This window comes from Lynx canadensis, chromosome A3, assembly GCF_007474595.2.
Source record: "Lynx canadensis isolate LIC74 chromosome A3, mLynCan4.pri.v2, whole genome shotgun sequence".
Lineage (NCBI taxonomy): Eukaryota > Metazoa > Chordata > Mammalia > Carnivora > Felidae > Lynx > Lynx canadensis.
In genome coordinates, this window is record NC_044305.1 from 61,344,130 (window position 1) to 61,367,633 (window position 23,504).

The window sequence follows — 23,504 nt, forward strand, 5'->3', positions numbered from 1 at the left end:
AGTCCTGGATAAGGGTGGAGGTGAGGGGAGGTAGATCCTGGAACAGTTCAAACTATTTTATAAGCATTTAATCCTCACAGATAGCTGTGAGGTAAGTATTAGTTTTTTCATGTGAGGGAACAGAGGCTTAGAGAGATTAGGTAATTTATACAAAGACATACCCAAGGAAATAGGTGTGCTAGGCTAGCCTCCAAGATAGCTTCCAATGAGCCTTCTTCTTGTTATTCATGTCCTTCTGAATCAGGATTGGTTGTGGGACCAAGAGAATATGACAGAAATGCTAGCATATCACCTCCAACACTAAGTCTTAAAAAGATATGTGGCTTCTGCCTTTTCTTTCTTCGATCGCTTGCTCTTGGAGAAATTCGTTGCCATGTCATGAGGACATCCAAGCAGTCTATGAAGGATGTCATATGGCAATCTCACATGCCAATAGGCACATGGGTGAAGCATCTTAGAGGTGAACCCTTCAGTCCCAGTCAAGCCTTCAGATGACTGAAGCCTTAGCTGACATCCTGACTGCAGGTATATAAGAGATTCTAAGCTGGAACCACCCATCTAGGTCGTTCCCAAATTCCCACTTCACTGAAAATGCAGAATAAGAAATATTTGTTGCTTTTGGTCACTCTGGGGTAACTGGTTCTGTAGTAATAGATAACTAACACAGCAGAATATAAACAGAAAGTTGTCTGACCACTAACCATGACATTAATCCCTTCACAGGCCCTTCTGTCTTCTACCCTTTCTATAATCAACAATAAAAGAAAAACCCATTAACAATATTCAAAATGCCAATGTCATTAAATATTCAGGCAGAAGTTTAAAGAAGGGAGAGGAAAGATTCTGATAGCCACAGAAGGCAAACATAGCAGGAATGGAAGGTACAGTGAGGGCATAAAAGCAGTTAACCCATAACTTTAAGGAGTGCTAACTCTGGGTCAGCCATGGGCTCAGGACTTGGTGAGATACAGAATACAAAAAGGGTCAGTTCCTGGCCCCAGTGAGCCTACAGACTAGCTTGGGGAATCTGGTGTGAGGGATAGTTAAGTATAAATTGGAAGAGGCAGGAGGGGAGCCTGGGGGATCCTAGAGGCACAGCTGGGAGGTATATCCAGGAAATGTACATTCACTGTTCCGATGGGATACTTTTGGTTCTTTTCATTCTGAAATCAAACTGTCAACAGTTTGGGGACTTGAACCTGGATACATGTGGACAGCAGTGGGGACTTGAAACTGGATACACGTGAACAGCATCCCAAGATGTGTCCAGTACTGGGGCACAATGGTACTCAAGTCACCTTAAAGTGCCTTATTCAAACAGCACTAAGTAAATACCTTTTGAGCTCTTCTGCATGCAAGGCACTGCGCTTGGCATTGCAAGATCTACTCTCAAGGAGTAGAGTGTGAAAGAAGCGCTCAGAGTTAGAATCCAAGAAAAATATTCAGTGTCCATGAAGTTGATGACACAACTCAAAGGCTAAATAAATCCTAGCTAGTGATGTTCAGTGGCAGCTGGAGGATTGTGGTCTGGGCAGCAGGGATGGCCACTGAAATGAAAGGCTCTAGAAATTGGGAGCTTATTGATAGGTTTCTCAATGCTGCAGTATTGATGAGGGAGCATAAGGCAAGCTGACACCCTGCAAACCAACCCTCCCACCCAGGTGGGATATGTGTGACATTCCTCAGGCACTCCTGGCTGCCCAAGAACAAAGGAAAGGGGAAAACAAATGGTTAACTGATAAAGGTCACAGTCAGGCAAGACCTGAGTCTCCATCAGTTTACAAATATCTTCGTAAATTACATGAAAAAGGCAATCTTATCAATAGCCTAACCTCCAGAAACCTATAGCCCCCAAATCACCCTCCCCTCCACAGCTATATGGGGAACAAAGGCAAGAAGGAAATGGCAGGTGAAATTAAATTTCCTTATAACCTGCAGCCCATTGACAAATACTTGAGGCAAATAAAGTATAACATTTCTCCAGAAACTCCTTACTGTCTTAATGTCAATGTTTTGCTATAGGGAAAAACAGTGTTAGCTTGACAATAGGTAGGCCTCCAGTAATCTGTGAGTCTTCTTTAACTTATGAAAATCCTGTTAAGAAAATTCCTCTTGATTTTTATTTTCCCCAACTCCATAGAATATAACCAGTCACTCTTCACAACCCTAGTGCAGCTCTTTCTGCCCACAGGTCCTGTCCCTGTGCTTTAATAAAATCACCTTTTTGCACCAAAGAGGTCTCAAGAATTCTTTCTTGACCTTTGGCTCCGGACCCCACCATCACTCTGACACTCCATCAGTATCAAGGGAATTTAAATTTTTTTCAGCCAGGAGCTAGAAAAAGCAAGACATAGTTGGGGACAGAATCTGAAAGTTCCAGCAAGAAACATTTCTTATATAAGAACAAAGTTGAGAATCCCATTGAGAATGGAAATTTTGATTAGACAGAGGGAACCAGGAGAACAAGAGTTTGAAGGTCGGTTTTAGAGGCAAGTTCTCAAAGGCAGAGGGATGAGTAGAGGTGGCAGAGTAAATAACCCTTGCCTCCCTGGGGAGTAGTATCTGGTCTGAAAAGATTGTGAAAAATGCAGTCTAAGAGGTAGAAAGCAAGTTCATATCTGGTTGGGGAATCAGGATAGGTCTGTGGAGCTTTGAAGGATAAGCAGGACTATTATCAGCAGAGTTGATTATCTAAGAAAAGAAGAATTACAAATGGAAGAATCATAATGAGAAATGGCACAGATATGGGAAAGTGCAAGGCATGTCTGATGAAGAGCACACACCGGTTATACACAGAAGGGAAGAAGTGGAGAGAATGCTATCAAATAATAGAATTAAAGGGAACTATTTTCCTTCACAACTGGACTATTTGCACTTTGATTCTTCTTCTTCTTTTTTTAACATTTATTTATTTTTGAGAGACAGAGAGAGGCAGAGGATGAGCAGGGAAGGGAGAGAGAGGGGGTTGGGGAGACACAGAATCTGAAGCAGGCTCAAGGCTCTGAGCTGTCAGCACAGAGCCCAACACAGGGCTCGAACTCATGAACTGTGAGACCATGACCTGAGCTGAAGTTTAACACTTAACTAACTGAGCTACCTAGTGCACTTTGATTCTTAAATCCATTCTAACAGTTCAACCTTTTCAAAAGTTGATGCTACTCCATGGAAGGAACTTACTTTCCTCATCAAGCTGTTGGATCCTAACCATTATTCATGCCCACCTGAAATGACATAAGCCATTTTCCCATATTTTCACATTTTTACCAGCTGTCACTGGTAAATGACCCCATTGTGATGGAGTTGTCATTGACTGCACATAGGCATGTTTAGCCATGTGTGACAGTTTGTGATTATTTGATTGTCATTTCAATTGAGTTATTTTCATTTGGGAGCACCAGGCAAGAATGAATTTAAACTTGAATTCAGTTCTTTAATCACCACTTAATATAACTGTTGAAAGGTTATATGTGATGCAGAACTGAGACTAAAAATAATGTTGTATGCAAAAGACTCCCTTGGGGTGAAATTTCTGGTTTTAAAATGCACTCTTAGGGACATCTGGGTGGCTCCGTCAGTTAAGCGTCTGATTTTTTTAAATTATATTTTAAATTTACATCCAAATTAGTTTAGCATATAGTGCAACAATGATTTCAGGAGTAGATTCCTTATTGCCCCTTACTCAATTAGCCCATCCCTCCTCCCACAACCCTTCCAGTAACCCTCTGTTTGTTCTCCATATTTAAGAGTCTCTTATGTTTTGTCCCCCTCCCTGTTTTTATATTATTTTTGCTTCCCTTCCCTTATGTTCATCTGTTCTCTGTCTTAAAGTCCTCATATGAGTGAAGTCATATTATATTTGTCTTTCTCTGACTGACTAATTTCACTTAGAATACCCTCTAGTTCCAGCATCTGACTTTTGATTTCAAATCAGGTCATGATCTCACAGTTTCATGAGTTTAAGCTCCAGGTCAGGCTCTGTGCTATAGCACAGAGTCTGCTTGGGATTCTCTCTCTCCCTCTATCACTCTGCACCCACCGCCCCAACTTGTGCTGTCTGTTTCTCAAAGTAAATAAAATAAAGAAGGCAATTTCCCAAAAAGGCTCCAAAAAGTAAGAAGGAGAATAAGAAACAGGAACAAAGCTCTACCTTAAAAGAAATTAGGGGACACTTATAACCCTGAACTGAAATAGATGACAAAGGGCTTTCAAATGCAATGAAGGTCAAGTAGTCACATGGGAAGACAACAAGAGAGGATATCCACAGTTGGAAACATCAGTCAAATTCAAGAAAGCCTAGTTCCTCAAAGTAAATGACAGCCTAAGGTACAAAACCCACAATTTCTTTTTGGAACAATGGGAACAGTGTACAGGTTTGTAGCTCGAGATTCTGTAGAGTGGTTAAATCCAAAGTCTTGACAAATAAGAAAGATGGAACTGAATGAGGAAGGACACAGGCCACATTTGCATTCTGTTGGTGAGGCAGGGTAATGTAAGTAGTCCTGTCTTGCTTAGCTCTTCTAACTAGTGAGAAATAAAGGGTAAAAGAACTCTCACACATGCAAACATCTTTAGCATGGGAAATGACTCTAGCCCCTCTTCACTTTAAACCTCCAGGAAGATTTCATCTATTTATAAAAGATTATTAATTTTTTAAAATCACAGAATCTAAACAAAGAGCATAAAAAAGATGAATGTAATAGTGGGGAAGTAGAAGATGAATATTTACCAAAAAGGCTATTGCCATAGAACAAATAAAAAGTTGATTAAACATAGTACCAGAAATCTTAGAAATGAATGAAGTATTTGCTTATAAAAAAGAAGAGCACAAATCACAGATTTAAGAGCCCAGGAAAGATAAGGTTAGGCACAGAGAAAGATAGAATATGACTTACTAGAGCATAGGAAAGCAGTGGGGAAAAAAAGCAAAACATTTACAGAAACAAAGACTAAATAAAATAGATAAAGCACACATAAAAAGAGACTTAGCTGAAAACACAGCAAAAAAATAAACCAGAAGAGAGAATTGAGAAAAGGAAGCAAATGAAATTAAAATGACAAAAGAATTTTTAGTGATTTAGAGATATTTCCAGTTATGATGCAGTAGTTTGTATCAGATCAATCTTCCTATGAGAAAAACAGCAGATTAGACACAGAAGAGGCAGTTAGGAAATTGGAAAATAGGTTAATTGGAAATATCCAAGTTGAAATTCTGAAACAAAAAACAAAGGAGAGCAAATATAGAAAAAGGCATAAGAGATATCTGGGTGAAAAAGTCTGATGTACACAGAATTCAAGTCCCACAAATAGAGAAGAAAGAGAATGTGACAGCAGAGAATATGGCTTATAATTTTCTAAACATAATGGTAAATATCAAGTCACAGATTGAAGAATCCTAGCAGGATACAAAGTAAACCATACCTAGGCATATCATCAAAGGCTGAAAAACAGAGATAAAGGGAACATCTTTAAAAAATTTCTTAGTTAGAAAAAGAGAATAAAACACCTTACATTCAAAGATACAATAACACTTCCAGATGACTTGCAACAGAAATTAGGAAAGCCCAAAGAAATACATTGTCATCTTTCAAGTACTGCAAGAATTTAACTGCCAATCTAGAATTTTGTCTCCAGGGGAAATAGCATTCAAAAATGAAGATGAGATAAAGTCATTTTCAAATAAAAAAATAAAAAAACAACAAAATCGAAAATCCTTAGAGTCTGTATTTACCAGGAGAGTACCTAATTGAGAACTAAAAGGTCTTCCTTCTACTTTTTAAAAGCCAGATGGAAATTGATCTCATCTGGAGGTGCAGGAAGAGGTGAGGAAAAGCAGAAAAGTAAAAATGAGGATAAATATAATCAATATTGAGTTTAAAAGAGTTTTTTCTTCCCTTGAGGAGTTTAAAATATATGTTTAATTAAAATACATGACAACAATAATACAAAAGTTAAATAGAAGGTAATAGAATGGAAGTGTGCTAAGGTCTTTGCACTGTCTGAAAAGTGGTGAAAATATTAATTTAAGGAAGACTCAAAAAAGTCAAAGAAGAATACTGCAATCTCTAAGGTAAACAAATAATAAAAGATAGTGTAACAACAAAAGAAGGAGCATGGAATGATATAACAAAAACACACCCCAAAAAGTTAATCTTAGCTAAAAGAAGCCAAGAAAGGAGAAACATAAAGAAACAAGGAAAATACAGAAAAATGGGAAAAATTAATAATAATTTAGTTGATTTAAACCCAAGTATATCAGTAATTACATTAAATGTAAAGGAACTGAATAATTAAAAGATAAAAAGACTCCCAGTCTTGATTAAAATGAATCAAATTCTACACTGCTTAAAAGAGATGTTTAAAATATAGAGACCCAGAAAGATTAAATCAAAAAGGACAGAAAAAATATATGATATAAATAATAACTAAAAGTAAGCTGTAGTAGCTATACTGATAACAGTAAAGTAGAGTTTAAGACAAGAACTATTGTTATAGATAAATAAGACCATTTCATAATAGTAAAAGGATCAATTTAACAGGAAAACGTGATTATTCTGAATAACCTAGAGGTCAAAGTAGAAATTACAATGGAAAATGTGAAATATTTAAAATTAGATAACAATGAAAATAAACAATGTGACACTCAGCTAAAGCCATACTTAGAGCGAAACTCACAGCTTAAATCCATATATTATAAGAGAAAAAAGGCTGAGTCAATTATGTAAGCATCCATTTTGTTTAATTAAATAAACAAGGAGGTCTTTAGACTAAGGCACTTCTAATTCCTCAGCAGCCTACCAAAGCAAAATAAACCTAAGTTTGGAAATGCCTCAACTTAAGAAATCAAAACCTACAAACAACCAATCACAAATAGCCACCGGGCTTTTCCAAATAAGGCAAATGCTTAAGCTATAGCCAATCAAATAATTTCCTTGCTTGGCTTCTGACTCTGTTCTACGAAAGTCTTCCCTAGCTCCTGTAAGTGGAACACTCCTAAACACTTCCAATTTGGCACCAACTTATCTCAATCAATTTTTATTCAAACTCCTAAGAGTTTAATATGCCCCAGTTTATCTTTTAACAATTTCCAAAAAATCTAGGACAAGATCATTAAAACAAAAAGGACAGAAAGAAAAAACTGATCAATTAATATACAATACAGGAAAAAAAAAATAAAGTCCAAAGTTAGTTTTTGGACTAATAAAATTGGTAATCTTTAAGGACCAATGAAAACAGAAAAAAACACATAAAAACACCAATATAAAGATTTTGTAAACATTAAAAAGAATGAAAATATATATAAAATAGCTTTACAACATACTTAACCACGTAGATGAAATGGAAAAACTCCTTGAAAAACACAATTTTTCAAAACACAATTGTCTTAAGAATAGAAAATACAAATAGTCCTATATTAAATAAACTTGAATTGGGGCGCCTGGGTGGCTCAGTCGGTTGAGCGTCTGACTTCAGCTCAGGTCACGATCTCGCAGTCCGCGAGTTCGAGCCCCGCGTCGGGCTCTGGGCTGATGGCTCAGAGCCTGGAGCCTGCTTCCGATTCTGTGTCTCGCCTCTCTCTCTGCCCCTCCCCCGTTCATGCTGTGTCTCTCTGTCTCAAAAATAAATAAACGTTAAAATAAATAAATAGATAAACTTGAATTATAATTAAAACTCTTTTCACAAAGAAAATTCCGAGATCTGATGGCTTCAGTGGGAAATGTCTTCAAACATCAATGCACAAACTTTTCCGGAGGAAAAATGTTAAGAGGCCAGCATAAACTTGATCATAACATGACACCTCAATAAAAAGGTTTACTTTAAAAAGAATCCACCAGGGGCGCCTGGGTGGTTCAGTCGGTTGAGCATCCGACTTCAGCTCAGGTCATGATCTCATGGCTCCTGAGTTCGAGCCCCACATTGGGCTCTGTGCCAACAGCTCGGAGCCTGAAGCGTGCTTTGGATTCGGTGTCTTCCTCTCTCTTCCCCTTCCCTGCTCTGTCTCTGTCTCTCAAAAATGAATAAACATTTAAAAAATAAAATAAAAAAATAAAAAGAATCCACCAGAACAAAATATGTGTCTTCTAAGTATTTGAAACACACACACACACACAGGAACACAAAATGTCAGACAACATAGTGTAAGATTTTTAAAAAGCTATCAAAACAAAAAGCATAGCATTAAATGACAGAATTTAGACTGAAGATATTAGTTAAATTAAAAAATATAAATAGGTCTCCTATTAACAAGAAAACAATATTAGGGGCACCTGGGTGGCTCAGTCGGTTAAGCGTCCAGCTTCGGCTCAGGTCATGATCTCACAGTTTGTGAGTTCCAGCCCTGCATTGGGCTCTGTGCTGACAGCTTGGAGCCTGGAGCCTGCTTCGGATTCTGAGTCTCCTCTCTCTGTCCCTCCCCGACATGTCTCTCAAAAATAAATAAATGTAAAAAAAAATTTTTTTTAAAGAAAACAACATCAGGTTACAAAAAATCCATTGTTCTAATATACACAAATACACCCACATATAAGCAATATACCTCTCAAACAAAGCACTCAGGAATGTTAAAAATTGGAAAAAAATGTTCAAAGACCAACTCGGCAAAGGGTAACAAATAAAGGTAAACAAACAAAACAAAAAGCAAAAACAAAGGGATAACAATCTTTATTGGAAACAAGTTAAAAATTCAGGATAAAAAGCATTCACAAGCTAGAGAAATATACCTCATGATAACAAAATTGTGCAATTTCACAAACTGTTGTAAATATCTGTGCCTCAAATAATGTAATATAGTCAACACTTCAAAGTGACTCACTCAGGGGCACCTGGGAGGGCTCAGTTATGCTCTCACAGTTTGTGAGTTTGAGCCCCAAGTTAGGCTCTGCGCTGTCAGCAGATTCTCTCTCCCTTCCTCTCTCTCTGCCCCTCCCCACTCATGTTTTCTCTCTCTCTCAAAAATAAATAAATTAATTTAAAAAATTGACTCACTCAGCACAATTTTAATCAACTGCCAGCACAAAAAGCTGCAAAGCATGTGACTTAAGTTTTTTTTTTTAATTAGACACATCAATAGAAGAACTAAAACATAGGGCACCTGGGTGGCTCAGTCAATTAAGCTTCTGACTCTTGATCTCAGCTCAGGCCTTGGTCTCAGGGCCAGAAGTTCAAGCCCTGAGTTGGACTCCATGCTGGGCATGAAGACTACTAAAAAAGAAGAAGAAGAAGAAGAAGAAGAAGAAGAAGAAGAAGAAGAAGAAGAAGAAGAAGAAGAAGAAGAAGAAGAAGAAGAAGAAGAGAAGAAGAAGAAGAAGAAGAAGGAGAAGAAGGAGAAGAAGGAGAAGAAGGAGAAGGAGAAGAAGAACTAGAACACAAAAGTGAACAGGATGAGGTGATCATCCTCAGGGATGGAATAAACCGTAAAGCAGTAGTGAAGGCTTCGGTTCTTCTGGGACAGCTCTGGTGGAGGTGTGGTCCTGGACATCTTATATACTGAGTGTCAAGGGGCAGCAGCTGTGGAGGTTAGGGCAGTGGTATATTGGGCATGCTCCTGCCTGTCCTCCGCCTATTCCATTATTGTACTTTGGAAGTAGACTACTTGTTTTCTAGTTTTCACAGATCCACAGAGAGAGGGGAATTTTGCACAGGATGGATCATACCTAGAGTCTCACTCATACTTGATTGAGATATTTTAGAAGATAAGATTTGGGACTTTTTAATGAGAATTGGGACTTAAAGTTAATGCTGGAATGGAGGAAGGCTTTGAGAGTCTTAGGATGGGGTGAGTGTACTTTGCATGTGGGACAGACTTGAATTTTTGGGTGCCAGAGGGCAGACTATACTCAAATAGTGTCTCCAAAATTCATGTTCATCTGGAACCTCAGAATGTGACCTTATTTGGAAATAGAGTGTTTGCAGATGTGCTCGGTTAACTTCAGATGAAGTCATACTGGATGGGCCCTAATCCAATAACTGATGTCCTTATAAGAAGAGAAAACATAGACACAGAAACAGACACACAGGGGAGAGGTTACATGAAGGTGGAGGCAGAGACTGAAGTGATGCATCTACAAGCCAAGAGTACCCAGGACTGCTGTCAACCACCAGAAGCTATAAGAGAAGGAAATTTCCTCCCTAGAGCCTTCAGAGAGAGCATGGCTCTGCCAACACCTTGATTTCAGCTTTCTGGCCTCCAGAAAACTGTGAGAGAGTAAGTCTCCGTTGTTATGAGCCCCTGAATTTGTGATCATCTAATATATCAGCTCTCTGAAATGATTACAGTGACCTTCCAGTCTTTTTTCTATACATACATTATTCTTCCATAATGTGTGTGTGTGTGTATGTGTGTGAAAGCAGGGTGTGTACACACTGTTTTTAGATCCAAAGCATCTTCTTTTTGGACAAAGTAAATCCTGTGGCAGCATCCTTAACAACCATGTAGTATGCCATTCCATGGATCCCACAGAATTCATTTAGCATTTTCCCCATGGCTGGACATTAGTATGCTCCCTATGTTCCCTACAGGACATCCCTTTTTTTCTAAAATAAAAAAAATTTTTATGTTTATTTCTGAGAGAGAGAGATAGAGTGTGAGCAGGGGAGGGGCAGAGAGAGAGGCGGGCACAGAATCTGAAGCAGGCTCCAGGCTCTGAGCTGTCAGCACACGGCCTGACCCAGGGCTCAAATCCACAAACCGTGAGATCATGACCTGAGCCAAAGTTGGATGCTTAACTGACTGAGCCACTCAGGTGCCGCTGGACATCCCTTTTTAAAGTTCACTTAGCTCTGTATGAGAGGAAGTAGATGATAGTCTTTAGATCTCAGAAACTGGAGCCAGACTGGTTTCAAATCTCAACTCTACCTCCTACTAGCCAGTTGTGAGTGAGTTATGTAACCCCTCTCTGCTTGCATTTTTCCTGTGTGAGTTGGGAATGATGTCCATGTTGCCCTCATAGGGTTGTTGTGAGGACTGCTTAGTTACATGGAAAGCCCTTAGAACAAACAGTGCTAGCAACACAGCACAAGCTCCGCCAGTAGTCCTGCCCCTCCTCTCCCACAGTAATGACCTCACCTGCCTCCTTGCAGAGCTTTTGATTGTGAGAATGAGTGAGAAAGCCCCTGCAGGCAGAAAATGTGCTGTGTATCTTCCATGCCCTTAGGTTCTCAGGAGACTTTAAAACCGAACCCCTCTCCTACTTGCTCTGAGAGGAGACCAATATCTGAAGGAGTAGGAATGACATTGTTCAAAGAGTCACACACAGTTAAAGAAAACAGCGCTCAGATTGTAGTGCTGTTAGATTACAATCCAGCAAAAATGTATGAAGCTCCCACAACATGCTAGGCCCTTAGTTGTGGTTCACAGCTTAGAGCCTGGCATGTTTCATCCTCACTGTAACATCATCCTCACATAGCAAACAAATTCATCGATCTGTACTAAGCTACAGAGACTGCATGTTAGTGCCAGAGGAGTGAACCAGTGGTTCTCAAATTTAACTCACAGCAGAATCACCTGGAGAGTTTGTTGGTCAGAGTTTCCGATCAAGTAGGTCTGGGTGGGGTCCCCAAACTTGCATTTCTAACAAGTTCCCAGGTGATGCTGATGCTGCTGGCCCCACATAGCATACCTGAAGAACCACTAGAGAAAATAATTCTCCATCAGGGGCAATATAGAATGTCCCTCCCCTGCCAGGGATGTTGTGGCTGTCTTAAAGGGCAGATGGTTTGTATGTCTGAGTATCTGCTTATGGACCTTCCTCCTACTGCTTCCTTCTTAGTCTGTCTCAGTTGTATTTATGATTCAGTGTCCCTAAAAAAGTTCTGTATGGAGCTGTATAAATGAAACCAAGAATGCATGTTCTATGGCAGATTTAAGAGAATTTCAAGGGCAGTTTTGGTTCTACTTGATTTTTGCCCTCTGTGCTAATTATAGAACATAATCTGCTCATAGATTCTGATGCCACTACATAATAATATATAGGATGTAATGTGAGAAGGAAGATTTCACACACAAACACACACACACACACACACACACACACACTACTGAGGACAGGGGAAGAAAGCATTTATGCAGACAAAGGCATATACACTTACGTTACAGCTGAAGAATAGGTAAGACTTAAGGAATTCTTGTTAGAGTAGACATTCTAGACAGAGGAACAGCATGTGCAAAAACACAGAGACAGAAATGTCCAGGCTTGTTTAGGGATTGGTGGGGAAATATGTCATGCCACTCATGTTGCTCTCTTTGGTGAGGGGCCATTAGCTCATGGTCCTAACAGAGGGATATACTGCTTGCATTTTCTCTTTTGTTCCCAAGGCTAACACTAGTAGGTGTAATTCTGATAGGCTAGGATTGCAATCGACAAACACCAAGAGTATCCTCAGGGGGCACTGGTTATGGGTTCCTTGAGACCAGCTCTGTCCAGTAGAACTTTCTGTGATGATGGAAATGCTCTACAGCCTTGTTGTCCCATGTGGTAGTTGCTAGCCATATGTAGCTTATTAAGCACTTGAAATGAGGCTAGTGGGACTGAGTTTTGCTTTTAATTAACTTCAGTAAACTTAAATTCAATTTTAATTTTAAATTTAATAGGTACATCTGGCAACATGTGATGGTAGCTCCAGAAGTAAGCCTTCAGGAGCCCTAAGTGCTGGTGTTCCATCTACTGCTCTGGTGACTCCCTGAAGGCAAAGTTCTGAATTAGGTGTTTGTAGAAATAAATGATGAAGTGATCCCTGTCCTTGAGAAGCCTACTGTCCAGAGAGAGAGACAGACAGACAGACAGACAGACAGAATTAAACAGGCAACTGGGACTTCCACAAGGTGAGTATAGCAACAGAAGGAGACCAGGATTTGGGGGTGGGGGTGGGATGGCACATGAAGAACCCTGTAGTTCTATCTGTTGCTCAGAGATGGCCTCTTAGAAGGGTGGAGGCCAGGCTGAGGCATGTGGATGAGCTAGACTTAGTAATGGGGGTTGGGGAAGGGCCAAGTGGAGGAGGCAGCGCCTTGTGGTTGTCATGACAACACAGTCCTTAGAAATCACAGACTGCCCTTGTGCTGCTATTTAATTAAGCAGAGAATTGCCATTCATTTAATTTACTTTTATACTTTATTTCATCCCAAAAAGAATTAAGGAGGATTGTAAGAACAATAGGATTAAAATAGAAAGCGTTCAGACTGAAGGGAAAGTAAGGAAAACTAATAAGATGAGCCCAGAGGTCTTCTGGGTTGTCCCTCCACCCATGGTGAGCCATCAGATGCATTAGTTACATGGAGGAACCCCTGCCTGCTGTGACATCTGGGATCCAAGGCACTTGATATCATAGCAGCAGAGTGCCGGGCAGGCTTCCCCAGGCAGCACCCAACCAAACTGCCCAAAGATGGAGATGATTTTGAGGAAGGCAGTACCATGGAACCCTCTCAGTTCCATAAGTGTAGGAAGCAAGAACATAACATGTAACAGAAACCTTGGACCTAACGGCTTGTTATGGATTGAATTGTTTTCCCCACAAGAAAGCTATGTTGAAGTTCTAACCCCCAGTATGGCAGAATGTGATCTTATTTGGAAATAGGGGCTTTGCAAATGTAATCAAGTTAAAATGTGGTCACTAGGGTGGGCCCTAATCCAACATGACTGGTGTTCTAATAAAAGGGGAAAAATTGGACACAGAGACCAACAGAGGAAAGGGGTGATGTGAAGACAGAATATTAGAGAAATGCACCTACAAGTCAAGGAACTAGATTGTCAGCAAACCACCAGAAGCTAGCAAGAAGCAAGGAAAGATCTCTCCCTACAGGTTCCAGAGGAAACATGCCCCTGTCAGCACCTTGATTTTGGATTTTCAGACTCAAGAACTATGCAACAAGGCATTTCTGTTGTTCCAAGACAACTAGTTTGCGGTACTTTATTATGGCAGCCCTAGGATACTAAATACACACCCTGACTCAAACCATGTTGCTGAAAGGTTTTTAGAATCAGAGCTAGCTTGGAGATGTGGGAGGCTAGCAGTCTGTATGGTCAGGTTACCCTGGATGGTAAGGTTCCCAGGGAAACTGTGGGTCAGTGAGAGCCTGGGCGGGAGGTTGAATGCTCCAGTGACAATGATTGCAACTCTAGAAACTTTCACCATTAATTTAATTATTACTGTATCACAGGAATGGGAGCAAACGACAGACACACATGCAGTTCCTACCCAATCTTTGAAAGACTTCCCACTCCTGATCAGTCTATGATTATTCCTGTTTTTAGGTTCTTTTCTTTCTTTTTTAGCTCCTAATGTCTTTGATTAACACTTTTTCTACATAATCTATCCCATTTTAAAATACAAATAGCTGGGTGGCTAAGTTGATTAAACATCCAACTCTTGATTTCAGCTCAGGTCATGGTATAATTGTGAGTTCAAGCCCTCCGTTGAACTCTGTGGCAGACTGCTGACAGTGCAGAGCCTACTTGGGATTCTCTCTCTCCCTCTCTCTGTGCCCCTCCCTGGCTAGCGTGCTCTCTCTCTCTCAAAATAAACTCTTAAAATAAAATACAAATGCCAATTAAAACTAATGTGTATCTTTCGTCCCATGTCAGCATTACAGTGTTTACTTGTTGTAGCCAACAGAGAGTTTAGATATGCCCTCTAAGTGACTAACGTCACTGAAAATGAAAAATGGTGCAAAGGATAATAAAAAATGTTTAAACTGGGGATAAGCCCCAATAATTGGTGTGCCTTAGTGTATAACAAAGCTTCAACATTAATTGTGCAATTTTTCATTTCTTAAAATTTGATTTGATAACAACATTCCAGTGTAAGCTGGTCTTTGATTTTTTTTTAGTGCTTTCTGTACCCCAGTTTCCTTATCTGTAAAACAGCAATGATGATAACACTACCTCCTGGGTTGTTGAGGGCTTCACAGTAAACTTGGGGCCATACCTGACAAATGGCTAGTGTTCCAGGCTGTCGGGTGTTGAAGTTTACTTCTTTCTTTCTTTCTTTCTTTCTTTCTTTCTTTCTTTCTTTCTTTCTTTCTAAGTTTATTTACTATTTTATTTACTTTATTTACTTTATTCATTTCTTTCTTTCTTTCTTTCTAAGTTTATTTATTTCCTATTTTATTTACTTTATTCATTTCTTTCTTTCTTTCTTTCTTTCTTTCTTTCTTTCTTTCTTTCTTTCTAAGTTTATTTATTTACTTTGAGAGAGAGATAGCGAGCTGGGGTGGGGCAGAAAGAGAGAGAGAGAGAGAGAGAGAATCCCAAGCAGACCTCACACTGCCAGCACAGAGCCCGATATGGGGCTTGAACTTATGAACCGTGAGATCATGACCTAAGCCAAAATCTAGAGTCAATGCTTAACCGACTGAGCCACCCAGGTGCCCCTAAGTTTATTTATTTTAAGAGCGCTAGCAGGATAGGGGCAGAGAGAAAGGGAGAGAGAGAATCCCAAGCAGGCTCCACACCACCAGCACAGAGACCGACACAGGACTTGATCTCATGAACCATAAGATTATGACCTCAGCCCAAATCAAGAATCAAATGCTTAACCATCTGAGCCATCCAGGTGCCCCTCCAAGCTGTCAGGTTTAAAGGTCTTCCAGGCCCAGACCCTGCCCTCAAGGAGCTTACAGCTTACAGTTTGGGATACCAGCAAGTTTTTTCCTCTCCTCCCCAGCACCTCCCCCCAACACCTTCCTTGACCTACGTGGAAGGCTTTTTAAAAAAAAGTTTAAAAAGACAGAAACTGTGATAGCAAGTAAGTGTTAAAAATGAGTTAGCATCTTTCATGCTTTTCCTTAACTCATTCAGACTATAGTTTGAAGGGTGTATTAGTGGAGGTCTATAGAGCAGTAGGGGAAGGGCAGAGACTGGAGGCTAAAAAACGGGCTAGACAGGAAGGAGAGGAGCAACAGAGATGAGAAATATTTGGGGGGCTGCAATTCCAAGTACCTGGTGACTGCTAGGGGCAGAAACAGGATAAATGAATGGGAGGTATCTGAGGTGAGTCCCTGTGAGCAGTGAGATTGTGATGTCATCTGTTAAGGCAGAGAGTCTAAGAGGAGGAGCAGTTTTGAGGAGAAGGGTCATGCATTCAGTTTTATCCCCATTGCATAGGGTAGCCTGTAACACAGTCCACACTGGACTCTGCGTTGTACATGGACCTTAGAGGCTACCTGGTCCAACTAACATGGGCATCTCCTCTATAGCATTCCTAACAGGTGACCACATTGCCAGTACTTGACCTTCACCAATGACAATGCCCCAACTAGCTCCCTGGAAAGCCCATCCCAGTTCAAACAGCTCAAATGTTAAAATGTTCTTCCTTGCTCTAAGACTATGAAATTCCACTAACTAGAAATTCCAAATTAAGAAATAGGTCAAAACATGGGCAAGATTTGTACACAAAGATGTATACTTGCAATTGTTTTTAACTAGTGATGACTGAAACAGTAAATGACCCAAATTTGAAGTTTGTTGAAAACACCTATTGAAAAATTTTAGTCTGTTTTTTAACTGCACTCAACAGAGCTACACACGCATGCATGCACACACACACACACACACACACACACACACAAACACACACAAAACTGGTGAAATCTGAATAAACTCTGTGGATTATACCAATGTCAGTATCCTGACTTCTGGTTTCAATAATACTAGTTACACAAGCTGTTACAACTGGGGGAGACACATGGATTCATGAAACTCTACCACAATCAAGATACAGAATTGCTCTATCACCACAAAAATCTCCCTCATGCTACCCTTTTATGAAAACAAGCAGCCTCATCTCCTCATCTCTTCCTTAACCCCTAGCAACCACTAATCTCTATCACTATTATTATGTTATTTCAAGAATAATTGTATTAATAGAATCATATAATATGAGACCTTTTGAGGTTGGCTTTTGTCATTCAGCATATTGCCCTTGAGGACCATTCAGGTTGTTATGTGTATCAATAGTTCATTCCTTCTAATGGCTGAGTAGTAGTGTTCCATGATACGGATGTACCACAGTTTGCTTAACCAATTGAAGGACATATAGGTTGATTCTAGTTTTAAGCTATTTTTTTTTTTTTTTTTTTTTTTTAATTTTTTTTCAACGTTTTTTTTTTATTTTTATTTTTGGGACAGAGAGAGACAGAGCATGAAAGGGGGAGGGGCAGAGAGAGAGGGAGACACAGAATCGGAAACAGGCTCCAGGCTCCGAGCCATCAGCCCAGAGCCCGACGCGGGGCTCGAACTCCCGGACCGCGAGATCGTGACCTGGCTGAAGTCAGACGCTTAACCGACTGCGCCACCCAGGCGCCCCGTAGTTTTAAGCTATTCTAATAAAGCCTCTATGCACAGATTTTTTTGTAAACATAAGTTTTTGTTTCTCTAGGATAAATGTACAGAAGTACAATTGCTACGTATATAGTAGTTGCATGTTTAGTTTTATAAGAAATTGCCAAACTGGTTTCCAGAATGTTTGTAACTTTTTTTTTGAGAAAGAGAGAGCACATGAGTGCATGAGTGACAGAGAGACAAAGGGAGAGAGAGAGAGAGAGAGAGAGAGAGAGAGAGAGAGAGAGAGAGAGAATCTTAACCAGACTCCATGCTCAGTGTGGAACCCAACATGGGGCTCGTTCCCACAACCATGAGACCACAACCTGAGCCGAAATCAAGAGTAAGACTCTCAACCAACTGAGCCACCCAGGTGCCCCTTCTTGTACCATTTTAGATTCCTACTAGCAATATCTGAATATTCAGTTTCTGTGAATCCTTCCAGAATTTGATGCTGTCACTATTTTTCATCTTAGCCATTCTGATAGGTAGGTGGTAGTATCCCATTGTGGCTTTAATTTGCATTTCCATAGTGGCTAATGATATTAAACATTGTTTCACATGATTAGTTGCCATTTGTATGTCCTTTCTGGTGAAACGTCTCTTCATTCTTTTGTCCATATTCTAGTTGGATTTTTTTTTTTTTTTACTGATGAGTTTTGAGAGTTTTTTTATATATTCTAGATGCAAGGCCTTTGTTAGATATATGGTTTACAAAATTTTCTCCCAGATTTTAATCCTCTTCTGATACTTTTCATACTGTTGAAGAATAAAGTTTTTAATTTTGATGAGGCCTAAGTATTCGTTTTTCCTTTTATCGGTTGTATATTTTGGTGATAAACCTAAAAACTCTTCACCAGGATCGAGGATCTAAAGATTTTCTCTTGTGTTTTATTCTGTAAATTGTGTAGCTTTAAGTCTGTGGTCCATTTGGAGTTAATTTTTTATAAGGTACAAGGTTAAAGTCAAGGTTTATTTTTTGGCCCATGGATGCCCAGTTGCTCCAATACCATTTGTAGAAAAGGTGCTGAATTTCTCCACTGAATTTCTTTTGCAATGTTGTCAAAAAATCACTTGGGCATCTTTGTGTGGATATTTTTCTAGATTATCCATTTTATCCCATTGATCTATGTACATATCTCTCCATTGATATGACAATGCCTTGATTAATATAGCTATATGATATGTTAACTACCCGGAATTTGAATAAAAACTTGAAAGGAAAAATATAGCTATATAGAAAGCCATAATATCAGGTAAAGTGATTTCTTCTACTTTACTCTTCTTGAACAAAATTGATTTATCTTTTTTTTCTTAATATAATTTATTATCAAGTTGGCTAACATATAGTGTATCCAGTAGGCTCTTGGTTTTGGGGGTAAATTCCAGTGATTCATTGCTTACATACAGCACCCAGTGCTCATCCCAACAATGCCCTCTGCAATGCCCATCACCCATTTTCCCCTCTCCCTCACCCCCCCATCAACCTTCAGTTTCTTCTCTGTATTTAAGAGTCTCTTATGGTTTGCCTCCCTCCCTCTCTGTTTGGAACTATTTTTTCCCCTTCCCTTCCCCTGTAGTCTTCTGTTGAGTGAAAACATATGATATCTGTATTTCTCTGACTGACTTATTTCACTTAGCATAATACCCTCCAGTTCCATCCACGTTGCTACAAATGGCACGATTTCATTCTTTCTCATAGCCAGGTAGTATTCCATTGTATATATAAACCACATCTTCATTATCCATTGATCAGGTGATGGACATTTAGGTTCTTTCCATAATTTGGCTATTGTTGAAAGTGCTGCTATAAACATTGTGGTACATGTGCCCGTATGGATCAGCACTCCTGTATCCTTTGGATAAATTCCTAGTAGTGCTGCTAAGTTTTTGAGGAACCTCCACACTGTTTTCCAGAGCAGCTGCACCAGTTTTGCATTCCCACCAACAAACAGAGGAACCCAACAAGAGGGTTCCCTTTTTTCCACATCCTCCCCAGCATCTATTGTTTCCTGAGTTGTTAATTTTAGCCACACTGACTAGAGTGAGGTGGTGTCTCAATGTGGTTTTGATTTATATTTCCCTGATGGTGAGTAATGTTGAGCATCTTTTCATGTGTCTATTGGCCATCTGGATGTCTTCTTTGGTAAAGTGTCTATTCATGTCTTTTGCCCATTTCTTCAGTGGATTATTTGTTTTTGGGGTGTTGAGTTTGGTAAGTTCTTTATAGATCTTGGATACTAATCCTTTATCTGATATGTCATTTGCAAATATCTTCTCCCATTCTGTCAGTTGCCTTTTAGTTTTGTTGATTGTTTCCTTTGCAGTGCAGAAGCTTTTTATCTTGATGAGGTCCCAATAGTTCATTTTTGCTTGTATTTCACTTGCCTTTGGAGATGTGTCAAGAAAGAAATTGCTACAGCTGAGGTCAAATAGGTTGTTGCCTGTTTTCTCCTCTAGTGTTTTGATGGTTCCTGTCTCACCTTTAGGTCTTTCATCCATTTTGAGTTTAGTTTTGTGTATGGTGCAAGAAAGTGGTCCAGTTTCATTCTTTTGTATGTTACTATCCCGTTCTGCCAGCACCATTTGCTAAAGAGACTGTCTTTTCTCCATTGGACACTCTTTCCTGCTTTGTCAAAGATTAGTTGGCCATACTTTTGTGGGTTCTCCATTCTTTTCCATTGGTCCATGTGTCTACTTCTGTGCCAATACCATACTGTCTTGATGATTACAGCTTTGTAATATAGCTTGAAGTCCAAGATTGTGATGCCTTTTGTTTTGGTTTTCTTTTTCAACAATACTTTGGCTATCTGGGGTCTTTTGTGGTTCCATACAAATTTTAGGATTATTTGTTCTAGCTTTGAGAAGAATGCCAGCGCAATTTTGATTGGGATTGCATTGAATGTGTAGATTGCTTTGGGTAGTATTGACATTTTAACAATATTTGTTCTTCCAATCCATGAGCATGAAATGTTTTTCCATTTCTTTGTGTCTTCTTTAATTTCCTTCATAAGTTTTCTACAGTTTTCAGCATACAGATCTTTTACATCTTTGGTTAGGTTTATTCCTAGGTATTTATGGTTCTTGGTGCAATTGTAAATGGGATCGATTTCTTGATTTCTCTTTCTATTGCTTCCTTATTGGTGTATAGAAATGCAACGATTTCTGTACATTGATTTTGTTCCTGTGACTTTGCTGAATTCATGTATCCATTCTAGCAGCTTTTTGGTGGAGTCTTTTGGGTTTGCCATGTCGAGTATCATGTCATCTGCAGAAAGTGAAAATTTGACTTGGGATACCTTTTATTTCATTTTGTTGTCTGATTTCTGAGGCTAGAACTCCCAACACTATGTTTTTTTAAATAAACCTCAGCCTAGCCAGCTCCCATAAGATTTTTTTTTTAATGTTTATTTATTTTTGAGAGAGAGAGACAGAGCATGAGTGGGAGGGGGCAGAGAAAGAGAGAGGGATACATAGAATTGGAAGCAGGATCCAGGCTCTGAGCTGTCAGCACAGAACCTGATGTGGGACCCGAACCCATGAACAGTGAGATCATGACCTGAGCCAAAGTCAGACGCCCATCCAGCTGAGCCACCCAGGCGCCCCTCCCAACACTATGTTAAACAGCAGTGGTGAGAGTGGACATCCCTTTGTGTTCCTGATCTCAGGGGGAAAGCTCTCAGTATTTCCCCGTTGAGGATGATATTAGCTGTGAGCTTTTCATATATGGCTTTTCTGATATTTAAGTATGTTCCTTCTATCCTGACTTTCTTGAGGGTTTTTATTAAGAAAGGATACTATATTTTGTCAAATGTTTTTCCCGCATCTGTTGACAGGATCATATGGTTCTTTTCCTTGGTTTTACTAATGTGATGTATAACATTGATTGATTTGCAAATATTGAACCAGCCCTGCAGCCCAGGAATAAATTCCACTTGATCATGATGAATAATTATTTTTACATGCTGTTGAATTCAATAATCTAGTATCTTGTTGAGAATTTTTGCATCCATGTTCATCAGGGATATTGGCCTGTAATTCTCCTTGTTTGTGGGGTCTCTGTCTGGTTTGGGAATCAAGATAATGCTGGCGTCATAGAATGAGTCTGGAAGCTTTCCTTCTGTTTCTATTTTTTGGAATAGCTTGAGAAGGATAGGTATTAACTCTGCTTTAAATGCCTGGTAGAAATCCCCTGGAAAGCCATCTGGCTCAGAATTCTTATTTTGGGGGAGATTTTTGATAACTGATTCAATTTCTTTGCTGGTGAGGGGTCTGTTCAAATTTTCTATTTCTTCCCGTTTGAGTTTTGGTAGTGTGTGTCTAGTGTGTCCTAATGTCTAGGAATTTGTCCATTTCTTCCAGGTTGTCCAGTTTGTTGGTATATAATTTTTCGTAGTATTTCTGATAATTGTTTGTATTTCTGTGGTGTTGTTTGTGATGTGTCCTTTTTCATTCATGAGTTTATCTCTTTGGGTCCTCTCTTCTTTTTGAGAAGGCTGGCTAGGTGTTTATAAATTTTGTTTATGTAAAAAAAACAACTCTTAGGTTCATTGATCTGTTCTACCGTTTGTTTGGTTTTTTTGTTTTTTTTGTTTTTTTGTGTTTTTTTGGATTCTGTATTGTTTATTTCTACTCTAATTTTTATTATTTCTGTCCTTGTGCTGGCCTTTGGGTTTCTTTGTTGTTCTGCTTCTAATTCTTCTAGGTGTGCTTTTAGATTTTATATTTGGGATTTTTCTTGTTTCTTGAGAAAGGCCTGGATTGCAATGTATTTTCCCCTTAGGACTGCCTTTGCTGAATCCCACAGGGTTTGGATTATTGTGTTTTCATTTTCATTTGTTTCCACATATTTTTTAATTTCTTCTTTAATTTCCTGGTTGACCCATTCATTCTTTAATAGGATGTTCTTTAACCTCCATGCCTTTGGAGGTTTTCCAAACTTTTTCCTGTGGTTGATTTCAAGTTTCATAGTATTGTGATCTGAAAATGTGCATGGTATGTTCTCAATTCTTTTATATTTATTGAGGGCTGTTTTGTGACCCAGTATGTGATCTATCTTGGAAAATGTTCCATATGCACTTGAGAAAAATGTGTATACTGCTGCTTTTGGATGAAAAGTTCTAAATGTATCTGTCAAGTACATCTGGTCCAGTGTATCATTCAGGGCCATTGTTTCTTTATTGATTTTCTGCCTAGGCTGTCTGTCCATTGTTGTAAGTGGAGTATTAAAGTCACATGCAATTACTGTATTCTTATTAGTAAGATTGCTTATGTTTGTGATTAATTGATTATTATATTTGGGTACCTCAAAATTGGGTGCATAAACATAATTATTAGCTCTTCTTGATGGATAGATTCTGTAATTATGATATAATGCCCTTCTTTATCTCTTGTTACAGCCTTTAGTTTAAAATCTAGTTTGTTGGTGTACTCAGGTCTAAAACGGGTCTCTTCTACACAGAATATAGACGGATCCTGTTTTTTTATCCATTCTGACCCTATGTCTTTTGACTGGAGCATTTAGCCCATTTACATTCAGTGTTATTATTGATAGACATGGAGTTAGTGTCATCGTGTTATCTGTAGGTTTCATGCTTGTGGTGATGTATCTGGTCCTTTGTAGTCTTTGCAGCATTCCACTCAGAGTCCCCCTTTGGATCTCTTGCAGGATCATGAAGTCCTTCAGTTTTTGTTTGTCTGGGAAAACCTTTACCTCTCCTATTCTGAATCACAGCCGTGCTGGATAAAGGGTTCTTGGCTGTATATTTTTCCTATTCAGAACATTGAATATTTCCTGCTACTCTTTTCCAACCTGCCAAGTTTCAGTGCACAGGTCTGCTACTACCCTTATGTGTCTACCCTTGTAGGTTAAGGCTCATTTGTACCTAGATGCTTTCAGAATTCTCTCCTTATCTTTGTATTTTGTCAGTTCCAGTATGATAAACCATGGAGAAGACCCATTCCTAGTATGTATGAAGAGAGTTGTCTGTGCCTCCTCGATTATCTGCTTCCTTCCCCAGATTGGGGAAGTTCTCAGCTATGATTTATTCAAGTAAACCTTCTGTCCCTTTCTCTCTCTTCTTCTTCTGGAACTCCTATGATATGGATATTATTATGTTTCATTGAATCCCTTAGTTCTCTAATTCTCCCCTTGTGGTCTAGTATTATTTTTTTATCTTTTTCTCAGCTTCA

At 39.2% G+C, this 23,504-nt stretch overlaps 1 long non-coding RNA gene across 1 annotated transcript; it reads left to right on the forward strand.

Moving 5' to 3' along the window:
* Positions 1 to 241: 241 nt before the first annotated feature.
* Positions 242 to 23,113, forward strand: LOC115509704. Its single transcript, XR_003967463.1, has 3 exons — positions 242 to 252; positions 16,975 to 16,978; positions 22,981 to 23,113. It is a non-coding gene; the product is annotated as an uncharacterized LOC115509704 (long non-coding RNA).
* Positions 23,114 to 23,504: the final 391 nt, after the last annotated feature.